Source organism: Hordeum vulgare, chromosome 6H, assembly GCF_904849725.1.
Source record: "Hordeum vulgare subsp. vulgare chromosome 6H, MorexV3_pseudomolecules_assembly, whole genome shotgun sequence".
Taxonomy (NCBI): domain Eukaryota; kingdom Viridiplantae; phylum Streptophyta; class Magnoliopsida; order Poales; family Poaceae; genus Hordeum; species Hordeum vulgare.
Window position 1 is genome coordinate 531,474,603 of NC_058523.1, and position 17,751 is coordinate 531,492,353.

Here is a 17,751-nt window from a genome sequence, read left to right on the forward strand (position 1 = left end):
TCCGAACGGGGGATCGACGTCAATCCCGAGAAGATCAGTGCCATCGTCCGAATGAAACACCGTGAGTGTGTGCATGATGTCCAGAAGCTCATGGGCTGCCTGGCGGCATTGAGTAGGTTTATTTCTCGCCTCGGAGAGAAGGCCCTGCCTTTATACCACTAATGAAGAAGTCTGATACGTTCGAGTGGAATCCTGAGGCAGAAGTAGCGTTTGTCGAGCTCAAAGCCCTGCTTTCCACCCAGCCGGTGGTTGCTGCTCCAGACAACAAAGAACCCCTACTACTATATATTGCAACCACTAACCAAGTCGTCAGTATGGTTCTCATTCTCGAGCGAGAAGAAGAGGGCAAGGCTTATAAAGTCCAGCGTCCAGTTTACTATATCTCTGAAGTGTTGACTCCTTCCAAGCAAAGGTACCCTCATTATCAGAAGCTCGTCTATGGTATATATTTTTCAGCGAAGAAGGTAGCACACTACTTGCAAGATCAGTCAGTTTCAGTGGTCAGCGATGCTTCGTTGTCTCAGATCCTCAACAATTGAGACGCGACTGGTCGAGTGGACAAATGGGCCATTGAGCCCCTATGCTTTGATATTAAGTTTGAAGCAAAGAAGGCAATCAAATCTCAAGCACTTGGTGACTTCATGGCCGAGTGGATTGAACAGCAGCAACCAACTCAAATCCACTCGACGCACTCGACCATGTTCTTCGATGGCTCTAATATGCTGAATGGGTCTGGTGCTGGCGTGGTATTGGTATCTCGCAAGGGTGACAAGCTCAGTTATGTCTTCCAGATTCACTTTGATTCCTCCAATAATGAAGCTGAATATGAGGCACTCCTCTACGGGTTACGTAGGGCCATATAACTCGGCGTTCGGCGCCTGATGGTATACGGTGATTCCGATTTGGTGTTCAATCAGGTGATGAAGGAGTGGGACGTCAGGAACCCTGCCATGAATGGATGTTACCATGCAGTGAGGAAGCTTGAGAAGAAATTTGAAGGTTTGGAACTCCGCCATATTCCTCGAGTGAAGAATCAAGCAGCTGGTGATTTAGCAAAGATTGGATCCACTCGGAAGCATGTACCTAGCAATGTGTTTCTAGAACATCTACATTCTCCTTCGGTGCAGGAAGATCCCTTCATTGAAGAGCCCCCACGAGCAATAAGAGCCTCCAATCCGACTAAGGTCGATGTCCCAACTGTCATAGATATGGTCATAGAGATTCTGGTGATTACGCCCGATTGGACGGTGCCATATATTGCGTACATACTGAGGCAAGAAGTCCGAGAAGACGAGGTTGAAGCTTGACAGATCGTCCGCAGGTCCAAGGCCTTTACTGTGATGGATGGATAGCTTTACAGACAAAGCATAACTGGCGTAACTCAGTGATAACCCACAAGTGTAGGGGATCGCAACAGTTCTCGAGGGTAGAGTATTCAACCCAAATTTGTTGATTCGCCTCAAGGGGAAGCGAAAGAATATTCTCAAGTATTAGCAGCTGAGTTTGTCAGATTAACCACACCTGAAAGATTAGTGTGTGCAAGCAAAGTTTCAGTAGCAAAGTAGTATGATAGCAATGGTGTCAGAAACAAATCTGTTGACGGCAGACTATTCCTAACAGTTGTATCGATGGCGCCAGTAAGTTGCACGTGGACGGGGAACTATTCTTTCCCGGCAACGGTGTCGGAAAAGGGTCTTGCAACAAGTAACAACAAAGTAGCAAGTAACAGCAGTAGTGACAGCAGTGGCAAGGAACAGCAGTAGTGACAACAGCAGCAAGTAACAGCAGTAGCGACAAAGTGGCCCAATCCCTTTGTAGCAAGGGACAAGCCTGGACAAAGTAACATAGCAAGGACCAGTAGTAAAAGACTCGTAGGCAGTGGATCGGTGATGGATGAGTATGACGGATGTGATTCATCATGTAACAGCTATAACACGGAGAGATAAGTAACTAGCTCCCGTTCGTCAATCTAATGTAGGCATGTATTCCGTATGTAGTCATACGTGCTTAGGGAAAAGAACTTGCATGACATCTATTGTCCATCCCTCCCGTGGCAGCGGGGTCCTAATGGAAACTACGGGATATTAAGGTTCTCCTTTTAATAAAGAACCGGACCAACGCATTAACACGCGGTGAATACATGAACTCCTCATACTATGGTCATCTCCGGGAGTGGTTCCGGCTATTGTCACTCCGGGGTTGTCGGGTCATAACACATAGTAGGTGACTACAACTTACAAGATAGGATCTAAAACACACATATATTGGCGACAACATAATAGGTTCAGATCTGAAATCATGGCACTCGGGCCCTAGTGACAAGCATTAAGCATAGCCAGGTAGTAGCAACATCAATCTAGAACATAGTGGATACTAGGGATCAATCCCCGTCAAAGCTAACTCGATTACATGATAGATCTCATCCAACTCATCACCGTCCAGCAAGCCCACGATGAGATTACTCACGAACGATGAAGAGCATCATGGAATTGTCGAAGGAGGAAGGTTGATGATGATGATGGCGACGATTTCCCCTCTCCGGAGCCCCAAACGGACTCGAGATCTGCCCTCCAGATGAAGAACAGGAGGTGGCGGCGCCTCCGTATCGTAAAACATGATGAAACCTTCTCTCTGATTTTTTTTTCCGGGCGAGACGAAAGATATAGAGCTGAGTTTGGGGGCTTGTGGCCCACTGGCACGCCCCCTCCAATGGATCTTTGTGAAGGTATTTTTCTTTTATTCCAGAAAAATTCCCCGTAAATTTTCAGGACATTCCGAGAACTTTTATTTCTGCACAAAAACAACACCATGGCAATTCTGTTGAAAACAGCGTCACTCCGGGTTAGTTCCATTTAAATCGTGCAAATTAGAGTCCAAAACAAGGGCAAAAGAGTTCGAAAAAGTAGATACGACGGAGACATATCAACTCCCCCAAGATTAAAGCCTTGCTTGTCCTCAAGTAATTCAGTTGACAAACTAAAAGAGACAAAAGAAAAACTTTGATGAACTCTGTTTGATCTTGTTGTTGCAACTATGTCTAACTCATATCTAGAGTTTGAGCAAGATCACAAGCATACCACATAAGCAAATGACATCTAGGTCTCACGGTAAACTCATATCAATGGCATAATCAACTAGCGAGCAAATAATAATAAGCCTCAAACGTCAACACTTCAATCAAAACAACATGAAGCAGTACGAATAGATGGTATCTTGCTAGCTCTTTCTGAGACCGCAAAACATAAATGCAGAGCACCTTCAAAGACCAAGGGCTGACTAAACATTGTAATTCAAGGCAAAGAAGATCCAGCCACAGTCATACTCAACAGAGTTAAAAGCAAAGCATAAAAATGACAGAGGTGCTCTCTAATTGGTGCTTTTGTAAGAGGTGGATGACTCAACAAGAATATAAATAGACAGGCCCTTCGCAGGGGGAAGCATTGATTTGCACAGGTGCCAGAGCTCAAGCTTTGAAAACAAAGATAATAATTTTGGGTGGCATGCTTTCATTGTCAACGCAATGACTAAGAGTTCTCAACATCTTCCACGCTACACATGCTATAGGCGGTTCCCAAACAGAAAAGTAAAGTTTTGGCTCCCCCACCACCAATCAATCACACTCCACGGCTAGCCGAATCCTTGGGTACCGTCCATACCAACATCAATCCTGGGGGAGTTTTGTGTGCAATTATCTTTTTGATTTGAGCATGGAACTGGGAATTCCAATTACCGGCCCCTTTCTCATGAATGATAGAGAATAAACACATATCGAGGATAACACGCCTAGCATGGAAGATACCAATAGCCCCCTGTCACCACATGAGCGGTTCGGGCATGCAAAACAGATTATTTCTTGAAGGTTTAGAGAGTGGCACATGCAAATTTACTTGGGACGGCAGGTAGATAACGCACATAGGTAGGTATGGTGGACTCATATGGAACAACTTTGGGTTTATGGAAGTGGATGCACAAGCAGTATTCCCGCTTAGTACAAGTGAAGGCTAGCAAAAGACTGGGAAGTGACCAACTAGAGAGAGACAACAGTCATCAAAATGCATTGAGATTAACTAACATTGAGTGCGAGCATGAGTAGGACATAAATCACCATGAACATGAACATCATAGAGGCTATGTTGATTTTGTTTCAACTACATGCGTGAACATGCGCCAAGTCAAGCCACTTGAATCATTCAAAGGAGGATACCATCCTATCATACTACATCATAGTCATCTCAACATTCATGTGGGCATCCAAGACAAACCATTATAAGCTCCTAGCTAAGTAAGCATGGCATAAGCAACTATGATCTCTAAGTTGTCATTGCAAACATGTTTCCCTCACAACAAAGCTGAACTAGGAACAGTGAGCTAGTCATATTTACAAAAACAAAATAGATCGAGGTCATACCAGTTTTTCCAGGCTCAGTCACTTCATCATATATCGTCATTATTGCCTTTCACTTGCACGACCGAACGATATGAACAATAATAAGCGTGCTCGTGCATTGGACTAAAGATGGAATCTGCAGGCAAACACAAAGGAGAAGACAAAGTAATATGGCTCTTTGAAAGCTAAACATGTATGCATGCAAGAGCCACTAAACATTGTAACCAATATCTTCTACCTTGACTCAAAGAAAAAGAAAACTAATTACACGGGAAAGCTCCCAACAAGCAAAAGAAGCAAAAGAAAATATTTTTAGGTTTTCTCAAACTAGACAGACACACGAAAAGAAAATGAGAAAAAGAAAATAAACTAGCATGGATGATACAGTGGCAAAGTCTGAACACCGACTAACAAAGTGAAAGCATAAGCAGGAATGTAAAGTCGGTGAGAACACGTACTCCCCCAAGATTAGGCTTTTGGCCTAAGTTGGTCTACTCCCATGGATGGTCCTGGCGAAACCCAAAATCATAATGGGGGTTATACGGGAGCGTTGCAACCACTGCATGAATAGCTGCCTCGCGGAGACGAGCAGCATTTGACTCCCTCTCATACTCCTCTGCCTCTCCTCTGGTTATGTAATATCTCTGTTTTATCTGAAAGTCAAAGAAGGCAGGAGAAGGAAGGGTAATATGGAAAACACACTGCCGGTTAAATATCAAACGGTATAGGAGGGATTCGTCATCCCTCTCAAGGAACTGGTAGCATGTCAAAGCGACGCGGTCAAGGAAAGCTGTATGGAGCGGGGGATCTCCTTCGCGGATGGGTACTCCAAAAAAATTTGCTATGCGAGTGGCATAGATCCCACCAAAGAAATCCCCTTCAATAGCATTCTTATTCAGCCTCCTTGCCATAATAGCTCCCATGTTGAAGCTTTTATCACCCGTCACTGCGCTCTTAAGGATACTAAGGTCGGGTGCGCAGAGGTGGCAATGCTCAATCTTGCCATTAATGCATCTGCCTATGAAGAGGGCAAAGTAATGCAAGGCAGGAAAATGAATACTCCCCATGGTAGCTTGCATAATGTCTCTAGTTTCTTCAACTGTAATACGAGAGCAAAAATCTCTAACCGAAGATTTAGGAGGATCATTGAGGCTACCCCAAATAGGTATTTTGCAAATTCTATTGAAATCCTCTAAATCCATGGTATACGATATATCATAGAGATCAAACAGTACCGATGTTTCACGGCCAGCTGAAAATTTGAATCTACGAACAAAAGAGGCAGTGGGAGCAACATACTGTTCACATTTATTGGAGATGAATTCTTCGAGTCTGACATTGTGAACAAGTGCATCGAACTCATCTTTGAAACCTGCCTCAATCATAAATTCATCAGAAGGCCATTCACATGGTTGTACCTGCGCGTCCCTAGGTTGGTAGGGATCAGGCTCCCGAATCGAAAGACGGGGACCTCTCTTGCTTGAGGAACCACCATGAAAGTTTCTCCTGAACATCTTCCTTTTCTGAAATTTTCAGTGACCCAAAGGAAAAATGAACAAGGCTCAACTAAACTAGTAGAAACTACTCCCACAAGTGCCTAGAGGCCAAATTACGCATCAAAACTACTTGGGACCGGCTAAAATTAACATGCAAAGCTCAAGAACATTATCACCAAGGCAGCAAAAATACGCGGAGTATAAGGCACTAGAGCAAAAACTAATTGGACAATTGGAGGAGTCACTTACCAAGGAGTAATTTCCCCAAAACAGTTCGGAGAACGGTGATTTGAGCAAAGAGATCGAAAATCCCAGCAAGAGGATCAAGAACACGGGTTTGAGCTGCGAAACGATTTTTTCTGGAGGTAGGAGAACCAGATGAGAGCAAGAATGAGTGGAGGGGTGCCTGTGGGCCCCACAAGCCTGGGTGGCGTGGCCAGGGGTGCCTGCGCCCCAAGGGCTTGTGGCCCACTGGTGCAGCCCCCAGACAAGTTCTTTGTCTCCGAATTTTTCAAAAAATCCAGAAAAATCATACTTGATTTTCAGGACGTTCGGAGAACTTTTATTTTTTGGGTACTTTTCCACCGGACGCTAAAACAGAAAACAGGGAAAACTAAACTAAATCTATCATTTTTCTTCTAAGCAACCTAAAGTGAAAGCTTGCAACAGAGGTTTGTGACTCCTCGATTCATCCATCTCATGGTCATCGAAAGAAATTCGTCAATGGGGTTGATCAAGCCTCTTTGACAAACCTTTTCGAATCGCAAAAGAGAATGGAGAATTTTCGAATAGTCACTAAGTCACCTCAATGGGGATGTGTATCTCCCCAACAAGCAAATCATACTTCATCTTGACACGAGGAATAGGGCATTCAAAGCTCCCAATAAGAATCGATGAAGTCTTTTCGATAGCATTGATGCAATGTACTCGATATTGTTTCTTCAGAAAGTGCATCGTATGCTCATTACCGTTGACATGGAAAGTGACATTGCCTTTGTTGCAATCTATTATAGCCCCCACGGTGTTTAAAAAGGGTCTTCCAAGGATGACCGCCATGGCATCGTCCTCAGGAATGTCCAAGATAACAAAGTCTATTAAGATAGTGGTGTTAGCAACCACAACAGGCACATCCTCGCAAATGCCGATAGGGAAAGCAGTTGATTTGTCGGCCATTTGAAGAGAGATTTCAGTGGGCGTCAACTTATCCAGTTCAAGTCTACGATAAAGAGAGAGAGGCATAACACTAACACCGGCTCCAAGATCACATAACGCAGTTCTAACGTAGTTACCTTTAATGGAGCAAGGTATAGTGAGCACACCAGGATCACCTAGTTTCTTAGGAGTTCCACCCTTGAAAGTGTAATTGGCAAGCATGGCGAAGATCTCAAGATCAGGTATCCTCCTCTTATTAGTCACAATATCTTTCATGTACTTAGCATACGGAGACATCTTGAGCATATTCGTCAAACACATTTGTCGAAAGATAGGTCTGATCATTTCAAAGAATCGCTCAAAATCCTCATCATCCTTTTTCTTGGATGGTTCGGGAGGAAAGGGCATAGGCTTCTAAACCCATGGTTCCCTTTCTTTACCGTGCTTCCTAGCAGTGAAGTCATTCTTATCGTATCTCTTAGTCTTAGGCTGTGGGTTATCAAGATCAGGTTCAATCTCCACATCCTTTTCATTGCTAGGTTGAGCATCTTCATGAACATCACTATTAATATTATCATTAGGCTCATGTTCATCACCAGATTGTGTTTCAGCATCAGAGACAGAGGCGTCGTTTGGACTCTCGGGTGTAGCAGCAACAGGCTTGCTAGCGTGCAGGTTCCTATCATCTTTCTTCTTCTTTCTAGGATGACTAGGTGCATCAGTGCTAATTCCTTGAGAATCTTGTTCAATTCTCTTTGGATGACCCTCCGGATACAAAGGTTCCTGGGTCATTCTACCGCCTCTAGTGACGACTCTAATGGAATTGTCATTCAACTCATTGAGCAAGTCATTTTGAGCTTTAAGTACTTGTTCTACCTCAGTAGTAACCATAGAAGCATGTTTACTCAAAAGTTTAAGATCATTGACATTTCTGTCCACACAAGCACTTAAATGACTAAGCATACGAGCATTCTGTTCCAATTGTCTGCTAACATAATCGTTGAAACTCTGTTGTTTGGCAATAAAGTTATCAAATTCATCCAGGCATAAGCTAGCAGGTTTATCAAAAGGAATATCACTCTCATCGAACCTACGTAGAGAATTTACTTCTACTACCTGTATCGGGTTATCGAGACCATGGATCTCTTTGATAGGTGGTAGATTTTTGACATCTTCAGATTTAATGCCTTTCTCTCGCATAGATTTCTTGGCTTTTTGCATATCTTCAGGACTGAGGAATAGAATACCTCTTTTCTTCGGAGTTGGCTTAGGAGGTGGTTCGGGAATAGTCCAAGTATTCTCATTGCACAAGATGTTATTCAACAGAATCTCAGCTTGTTCTACGGTTCGTTCCCCAAAACACTACCAGCACAACTATCTAGATGGTCTTTGGAAGCATCGGTAAGTCCATTATAGAAGATATCAAGTATTTCGTTCTTCTCAAGAGGGTGATCAGGCAAAGCATTTAGTAGCTGGATGAGCCTCCCCCAAGCTTGTGGGAGACTCTCTTCTTCAGCTTGAGTAAGGTTGTATATTTCCTACAAGGCAGCTTGCCTCTTATGGGCAGGGAAATATTTTTTAGAGAAGTAGTAGACCATTTCCTGGGGGCTACGCACACAACCAGGAGCAAGAGAAGTGAACTAGGTCTTAGCATCATCCTTTAGCGAGAAAGGAAACAGCTTGAGGATATAGTAGTGGCGGATCTTTTCCTCACTAGTGAATAGGGTGGCTATATCGTGCAGTTTGGTAAGATGGGCTACAACCGTTTCAGACTCATAACCGTGAAAAGGATAAGATTCGACCAGAGTGATTAACTCAGGGTCGACAGAGAATTCATAATCCTTAACGGTCACAAAGATAGGCGAAGTGGCAAACTTCGGCTCGTATTTGGTCCTAGCGTTCGGAGATTTTTCTATCCACTTGCGCAGTAATTTCTCAACATCATAGCTATCCTTACACGCAAGAAAATCCTCAGCTATCTCTCCCTCCATAACATACCGCGTATCAGGCATAACACGCAATTCAGGCATAGGAGACCTAGTTCTAGCAGGCAAAATAGCAGGTTCTACTTCAATAGTATCAGCAGTTTCAGAAGTATCATCATGTCTAGCAGCAACTCTAGCAATATGTGCATCAAGGAATGCACCTAGTGGCAAAGCAGTATCAGGATAACATCATCAGGCATAGTATCAAGCATAGCATCATCAGGCATAGTATCAATCATAGCATCATGGACAACAGAATTAGCATTATCAAGCACATGCGACATATTAAGATTTCTAGCAGGAGGTGATGTCGCAAACTTACTCAAAACTGAAGGTGAATCAAGTGCAAAGCTAGATGGCAGTTCCTTACCTCTCCTCGTAGTGGAAGGCAAGATTTTAGTTCTTGGATCTTTCGGATTCCTCATAGTGACCAGCAGACGTCAATCCCAAGTGACTCAAAGAATATAGTTGTGCTTCCCCGGCAACGGCGCCAGAAAAAGGTCTTGATAACCCACAAGTGTAGGGGATCGCAACAGTTTTCGAACCCAAATTTGTTGATTCGCCTCAAGGGGAAGCGAAAGAATATTCTCAAGTATCAGCAGCTGAGTTTGTCAGATTCAACCACACCTGAAAGATTAGTGTCTGCAAGGAAAGTATCAATAGCAAAGTAGTATGATAGCAACGGTGTCAGAAACAGATCTGTTGACGGCAAACTATTCCTAACTGTTGTATCAATGGCGCCAGTAAGTTGCACGTGGACGGGGAACTATTCTTTCCTGGCAACGGTGTCGGAAAAGGGTCTTGCAACAAGTAACATCAAAGTAGCAAGTAACAGCAGTAGTGACAGCACTCGCAAGGAACAGCAGTACTGACAGCAGCAGCAAGTAACAGCAGTAGCAACATCAATCAAGAACATAGTGGATACTAGGGATCAATCCCCGTCAAAACTAACTCGATTACATGATAGATCTCATCCAACTCATCACCGTCCAGCAAGCCTACGATGAGATTACTCACGAACAATGAAGAGCATCATGGTATTGTCGATGGAGGAAGGTTGATGATGACGATGGCGACGATTTCCCCTCTCCGGAGCCCCGAATGGACTCCAGATCTGCCCTCCAGATGAAGAACAGGAGGTGGCGGCGCCTCCGTATCGTAAAACGCGATGAAACCTTCTCTCTGATTTTTTTTCGGGTGAGACGGAAGATATAGAGCTGTGTTTGGGGGCGGTGGTGCCATGTGGGCCCCACAAGCCCTCACGGCGCGGCCTAGGGGGCTGGTCGCGGCCGAGGGGCTTGTGGCCCACTAGCACGCCCCCTCAGGTGGATCTTTGCGTAGGTATTTTTCTTTTATTCCAGAAAAAAACTCCGTAAATTTTCAGGACATTCTGAGAACTTTTATTTCTTGACAAAAACAACACCATGGCAATTGTGCTGAAAACAACGTCAGTCCGGGTTATTTCCATTCAAATCATGCAAATTAGAGTCCAAAACAAGGGCAAAAGAGTTCGGAAATGTAGATACGACGGAGACGTATCACTCAACGATGCATCTCTCGTGAGGAAGGTCGACTGATTCTGGAAGAAATTCACTCGTGGACGTGTGGTCATCATGCCTCCTCTCGAACGATTGTCACCAAAACATACCAATCTGGTTTATTCTAGCCGCGTGATACGTCTCCAGCGTATCTATAGTTTTTTATGGTTTCATGCTATTATCTTGTCAAACTTTGGACGTTTTGTATGCCTTTTATATCTTTTTTGGGACTAACTTATTAACTCAGTGCCAAGTGCCAGTTCCTGTTTTTTCGTGTTTTTGACCCTTTTCAGAGGAGGATTTTAAATGGTGTCCAAACAGAATAAAATCTACGGAATGATTTTTTTCCATAACAGAAGACACGCGGGAGACTTGAGAACCAAGGCAGGGGACCTCGGAGGAGGTCACAAGCCCACCAGGCCTGGCCTAGGGGGGCGGGCCTAGCAGGCATGTGAGCTCCCCGTGGCTCCCGTGCCCTAGGTCTTCCGCCTATATATTCCCTAAAATCGCCGAAAAAATCAAGAGACGATCGAAAATACTTTTCCGCCGCCGCAAGCTTCTGTCTCCGCAAGATCCCATGTGGGGCACGTTCTGGTGCCCTGCCCGAGGGGGGATTCGGATACGGAGGGCTTCTTCATCAACACCATGACCTCTCTGATGATGCGTGGGTAGTTCACCATAGACCTACGGGTCCATAGCTACTAGCTAGATGGCTTCTTCTCTCTCTTGGATCTTCAATACAAAGTTCTCCATGATCTTCATGGAGATCTATCCGATGTAATCTTGTTTTGCGATGTGTTTGTCGAGATCCGGTGAATTGTGGATTTATGAGCAGATTATCTATGAATCTTATTTGAGTTTCTTCTGGTCTCTCTTATGCATGATTTCATATCCTTGTAATTCTCTTCGAGTTGTGGGTTTTGTTTGGCCAGCTTGATCTATGATTCTTGCAATGGGAGAAGTGCTTGGTTTTGGGTTCATACCATGCGGTGACCTCACCCAATGACAGAAGGGGTAGCGAGGCACGTATCGTGTTGTTGCCATCAAGGGTAAAAAGATGGGGTTTTCATCATTGGTTTGAGATTATCCCTCTACATCATGTCATCTTGCTTAAGGTGTTACTCTGTTCGTCATGAACTCAATACACTAGATGCATGCTGGATAGCGGTCGATGTGTGGAGTAATAGTAGTAGATGTAGAAAGTATCGGTCTACTTGTCTCGTACGTGATGCCTATATGTATGATCATTGCCTTAGATATCGTCATGACTTTGCGTGGTTCTATCAATTGCTCGACAGTAATTTGTTCACCCACCGTAATATTTTCTATTTTGAGAGAAGCCTCTAATGAACACTATGGCCCCCGGGTCTACTTCACACCATATTTTCAGCGTTACTCTTTTTCTTCGTTGCACTTTCCACCTTCAGATCTCACTTTGCAATCAATCTTGAAGGGATTGACAACCCCTTTATAGCGTTGGGTGCAAGCTCGTTTGTGTTTGCGCAGGTACTCTAGACTTGATGAGATTCTCCTACTGGATTGATACCTTGGTTCTCAAACTGAGGGAAATACTTAGTGCTCCTGTGCTGCATCACCCTTTCCTCTTCAAGGGAAAAACCAATGCAAGCAAGTCTCCGTCAACGTGTCAATTTCTGGCGCTGTTGTTTGAGAAGTAGCAGAAGGATTTCTCGCGCCATTGTCGGGGAGGATCAAGTCAAGAACTCATCCAAGTAAGTGTCGCAACCTCATCTCTTGCATTTAATTTTTTTGCCTCTCTTTTTCCTCTCCCCCACTTCTGAAAAACAAAAAATTACAAAAATATTTGCCTTTTTCGTTTGCCTTTTCGTTCGCCCTTTTCTCCCGCTTGCTTTCTATTCGTTTGTGTGGGATAGTCTACCTGTCCTCATGGCTAGATCCACCACTTCAAACGATACTCCCGAGAACGAAGTTCTCAATTTCCAACAAATTGAGGGAGAAAACTAAAAGGACGCTTGGTGTAGGATTTGCAATGCTCAGAGTAGATCTACTCATAAGCAATCTACTACCGTTCTGCTTCGCAGCTTTTATGTGGGTATTTCTCCTTGGAATAGGTATATTCTTGACACCATCGTAGGTGGAAATTTCTTGGGTAGCCATACCGTTGATTCTTACGGAGTTGTAATAAATTTGGTAGGCTCACCCCCACTCATGGTTAATGGAACTACCTTAACTCTCGAACATGTGATGCGTAGGCTGGATGTCATTGAAAATAAAGTTGCTACGATCGAACTTATTGAGAATGTGGATAAAAAGATCCACAATCAAATCACCTAGTACGGATCCAAGGTGGGAATGGTTTTGAAAAATTTAAAGGAGAAGGAACCCACAGTTAACGAAAAACTAGGTCATGATTCCGCTAGGATTGGCAAACTAGAGGATGTTATAACCAACTTGGGTTCCGCTTTTGCCGCTGTGGAGAATACTCCAAATTGTGCCCACAATAATGTCACCAAGTCTATTTTTGTTCCTAAAAATAGTGGTGAATCATCTAGTAAGAAAGATGAAGACCTTAAGATGATGAGTGATCACGCTACTTATGGTGTGAGCACCAAAGACGACGATACGTGATTCTATCGCTTTATGCCTAGCTAAGGGCGTTAAGCAATAGCGCTTGTTGGGAGGCAACCCAATGAATTTATTTATTTTTCTTTCTGTTTTGTTGCGTCCACACCATCATAATTCTGTTATGATTGTGTTTCTTTTTTGTGTTTGAGCCAAGCAAAACCTTTATGACTAGTCTTGGTGATGGTTGTTTAATCCTGCTGGAAAAACACAGAAACTTTTCGCTAATGAGATGATTTTTCATTTTTATTCAGTAAGAGATTTTGAGTTGATTCTTTTTTCTGCTGGTTGATATGCCTTTTGTCCAGGCATTCGTAATTTTTCAGAATTTTTGAGATACCATAAGTATACAGATTGCTACAAACTGGTCTGTTTTTGACAGATTCTGTTTTTGTTGAGTTGGTTGCTTGTTTTGATGAAACTATGGATAGTATCGGGGGGTACTAGCCATGGGAAAGTGAGAATACAATAGCCTAACACCAATATAAATAGAAATCAAGATTGCTACAGTACCTAAAGAGGTGGTAGTTTGTTTTCTTGTGCTAATGTTATCATGAGTTTCTGTTTAAGTTTTGTGTTGTGAAGTTTTCAAGTTTTGGGTGATGTTCTCATGGACAAAGATATAAGGAGTGGAAAGATCTCAAGCTTGGGGATTCCCAGGGCATCCCAAGCCAAATTCAAGGACACCAAAAATCCTAAGCTTGGGGATGCCCCGGGAAGCCATCCCCTGTTTCGTCTCCAATCCATCGATAACATTACTTGGGGCTATATTTTTATTCACCACATGATATGTGTTTTGCTTGGAGCGTCTTCTATTGTAGGAGTCTTTTCTTTTTGTTGTGTCACAATCATCCTTGCTGCACACCTTTTGAGACAGACATGCACTCATCGTGATTTTGCTAGAATGCTCATCGTGCTTCACTTATATCTTTTGAGCTAGATAATTTTGCTCTTTGTGCTTCACTTAGATCTTTTAGAGCATGGCGATGCGTGACTTGGTAGTTAGTTTATGCTATGAAAGTAGTCCCAAAGATGATAGGTACCCAAAGAGGATACAAAAACCTCCATCTTCATGTGCATTGAGTAGAAAGAGAAGTCTTGATTCCTCTCAATTAGTTTTGAGACATGGATTTGGTAATATTAAGAGTTATGTTAGTAGGGTGTTGTGAATCTAGGAATACTTGTGTTGAAGTTAGTGATTCCTGTAGCATGCACGTATGGTGAACCGCTGTGTTAGGAAGTCGGAGCATAATTGATCTATTGATTGTCATCCTTTGTGTTGAGGTCGGGATCGCGCGATGGTTAACACCTACCAACCCTTCCCCTAGGAGTATGCATTTAGCACTTTATTTCGATTACTAATAAAAACTTTTGCAAAAAGTATGTGAGTTCTTCATGACTAATGTGAGTCCATGGTATAGATGCACTTTCACCTTCCACCATTGCTATCCTCTCTAGTACCGCGCAAATTTCGCCGATACACAAACCCACCATATGCCTTCCTCAAAACAGCCACCATACCTACCTACTATGGCATTTTCATAGCCATTCCGAGATATATTGCCATGCAACTCCCACCATTCCGTCTCATGACTTGTGTCGTCACTCTCATATTTCCATTGCATGATCGTAAGAAGCTAGCGAGATGTTTCAACGTCATACGCCAAGCTAGATCGTTGCACATCCCGGTACACTGCCGGAGGCATTTCCTATAGAGTCATCATCGTTCTAAGCTTTGATCTGTGAGTAAGTAAAAGTGTGATGATCATCATTATTGGAGCATTGTCCCATGTGAGTAAAAAAAAGAGGCCAAAGAGCCCAAAAAAAAAGAGGCCAAGAGCCCAAATAAAAAAAAGAGAAGAGAGAAAAAGAGAGAAGGGACAATGCTACTATCTTTTCCACACTTGTGCTTCATAATAGCACCATGTTCTTCATGATTGAGAGCCTCTCGTTTCGTCACCACCATATGCTAGTGGGAATCTTTATTATATAACTTTGCTTGTATATTCCAATGATGGGCTTCCTCAAAATTGCCCTAGGTCTTCGTGAGCAAGCAAGTTGGATGCACGCCCACTAGTTATCCTTTTGAGCTTTCACATACTTATAGCTCTAGTGCATCATTTGTATGGCAATCCCTACTCATTCACATTGATATCTATTAATGGGCATCTCCATAGCCCTTTGATACGCCGAGTCAATGTGACCATCTCCTCCTTTTTGTCTCACAACCACCACCACACTCTATTCCACCTATAGTGCTATATCCATGGCTCACGCTCATGTATTGCGTGATAGTTATAAAAAGTTTGAGAAAGTAAGAGTGCGAAAACAATTACTTGGCCAATATCAGGGTTGTGCATGATTTAAATTAGTTGTGTGAGGATGATGGAGCATGGCCAGACTATATGATTTTGTAGGGATAACTTTCTTTGGCCTTGTTATTTTGAAAGTTCACGATTACTTTGCTAGTTTGCTTGAAGTATTATTGTTTTCATGTCAATAGCAAACTATTGTTTTGAATCTTACGGATCTGAACATTCATGTCACATGAAAGAAGTTACAAAGGACAACTATGCTTGGTAGCATTCCACATCAAAAATTCAGTCTTTATCACTTCCCTACTCGAGGACGAGCAGGAGTTAAGCTTGGGGATGCTTGATACGTCTCCAACGTATCTATAATTTTTGATGGTTTCATGCTATTATCTTGTCAAACTTTGGACGTTTTGTATGCCTTTCATATCGTTTTTGGGACTAACTTATTAACTCAGTGCCAAGTGCCAGTTCCTGTTTTTTCCGTGTTTTTGACCCTTTTCAGAGGAGGATTTTAAACGGAGTCCAAACAGAATAAAATCTGCAAAATGATTTTTTCCATAACAGAAGACACGCGGGAGACTTGAGAACCAAGGCAGGAGACCTCGGAGGAGATCACAAGCCACCAGGCCCGGCCTAGGGTGGCGGGTCTAGCAGGCTTGTGAGCTCCCCGTGGATCCCCTGCCATAGATCTTCTGCCTATATATTCTCTAAAATCCACGAAAAAATCAAGAGACGATTGAAAATACTTTTCCGCCGCCGCAAGCTTCTGTCTCCGCAAGATCCCATGTGGGGCACGTTTTGGTGCCCTGCCCGAGGGGGGATTCGGATACGGAGGGCTTCTTCATCAACACCATGACCTCTCCGATGATGCGTGAGTAGTTCACCATAGACCTACGGTTCCATAGCTAGTAGCTAGATGGCTTCTTCTCTCTCTTGGATCTTCAATACAAAGTTCTCCATGATCTTCATGGATATCTATCCGATGTAATCTTCTTTTGCGGTGTGTTTGTCGAGATCCGATGAATTGCGGATTTATGAGCAGATTATCTATGAATCTTATTTGAGTTTCTTCTAATCTCTCTTATGCATGATTTCATATCCTTGTAATTCTCTTCGAGTTGTGGGTTTTGTTTGGCCAGCTTGATCTATGATTCTTGCAATGGGAGAAGTGCTTGGTTTTGGGTTCATACCGTGTGGTGACCTCACCCAGTGACAGAAGTGGTAGCGAGGCACGTATGTGTTGTTGCCATCAAGGGTAAAAAGATGGGGTTTTCATCATTGGTTTGAGATTATCCCTCTACATCATGTCATCTTGCTTAAGGCTTTACTCTGTTTGTCATGAACTCAATGCACTAGATGCATGCTGGATAGCGGTCGATGTGTGGAGTAATAGTAGTAGATGCAGAAAGTATCAGTCTACTTGTCTCGGACGTGATGCCTATATGTATGATCATTGCCTTAGATATCGTCATGACTTTGCACGGTTCTATCAATTGCTCGACAGTAATTTGTTCACCCACCGTAATATTTGCTATTTTGAGAGAAGCCTCTAGTGAACACTATGGCCCCCGGGTCTACTTCACACCATATTTTCAACCTTACTCTTTTTCTTTGTTGCACTTTCCGCCTTCAGATCTCACTTTGCAATCAATCTTGAAGGGATTGACAACCCCTTTATAGCGTTGGGTGTAAGCTCGTTTGTGTTTGCGCAGGTACTCTGGACTTGACGAGATTCTCCTACTGGATTGATACCTTGGTTCTTAAACTGAGGGAAATACTTACTACTCCTGTGCTGCATCACCCTTTCCTCTTTAATGGAAAAACCAACACAAACAAGTCTCCGTCAACGTGTCAATTTCTGGCGCTGTTGTTTGAGAAGTAGCACCGCGCGCCAACTAAATGGCTAAAGAAATTGTTTAACACTACGAAGGATGCGAGTTCTATGCAAACTTGTTACATAAGCCCGCGTCTGCCCTGAAGAATATTCCACTCGTCTGGTCGTTCGTTGTATGGGGTTTGGATATGGTCGGTCCTCTCCGAACAGGCCAGAGTGGATTCACACATCTACTTGTAGCAGTCGACAAGTTCACCAAGTGGATTAAGGCTAAACCCATAAAGAAGCTCGATTCACGCACCGCTATCAAATTCCTAAAATAGATAACGTTCCGGTATGGAGTTCCCCACAGTATCATCATAGATAATGGTTCAAACTTTGACTCGGAAGAGTTCAGATACTTTTTCTCCGCCCAAGGCACTCGGTGGATTATGCCTCCGTTG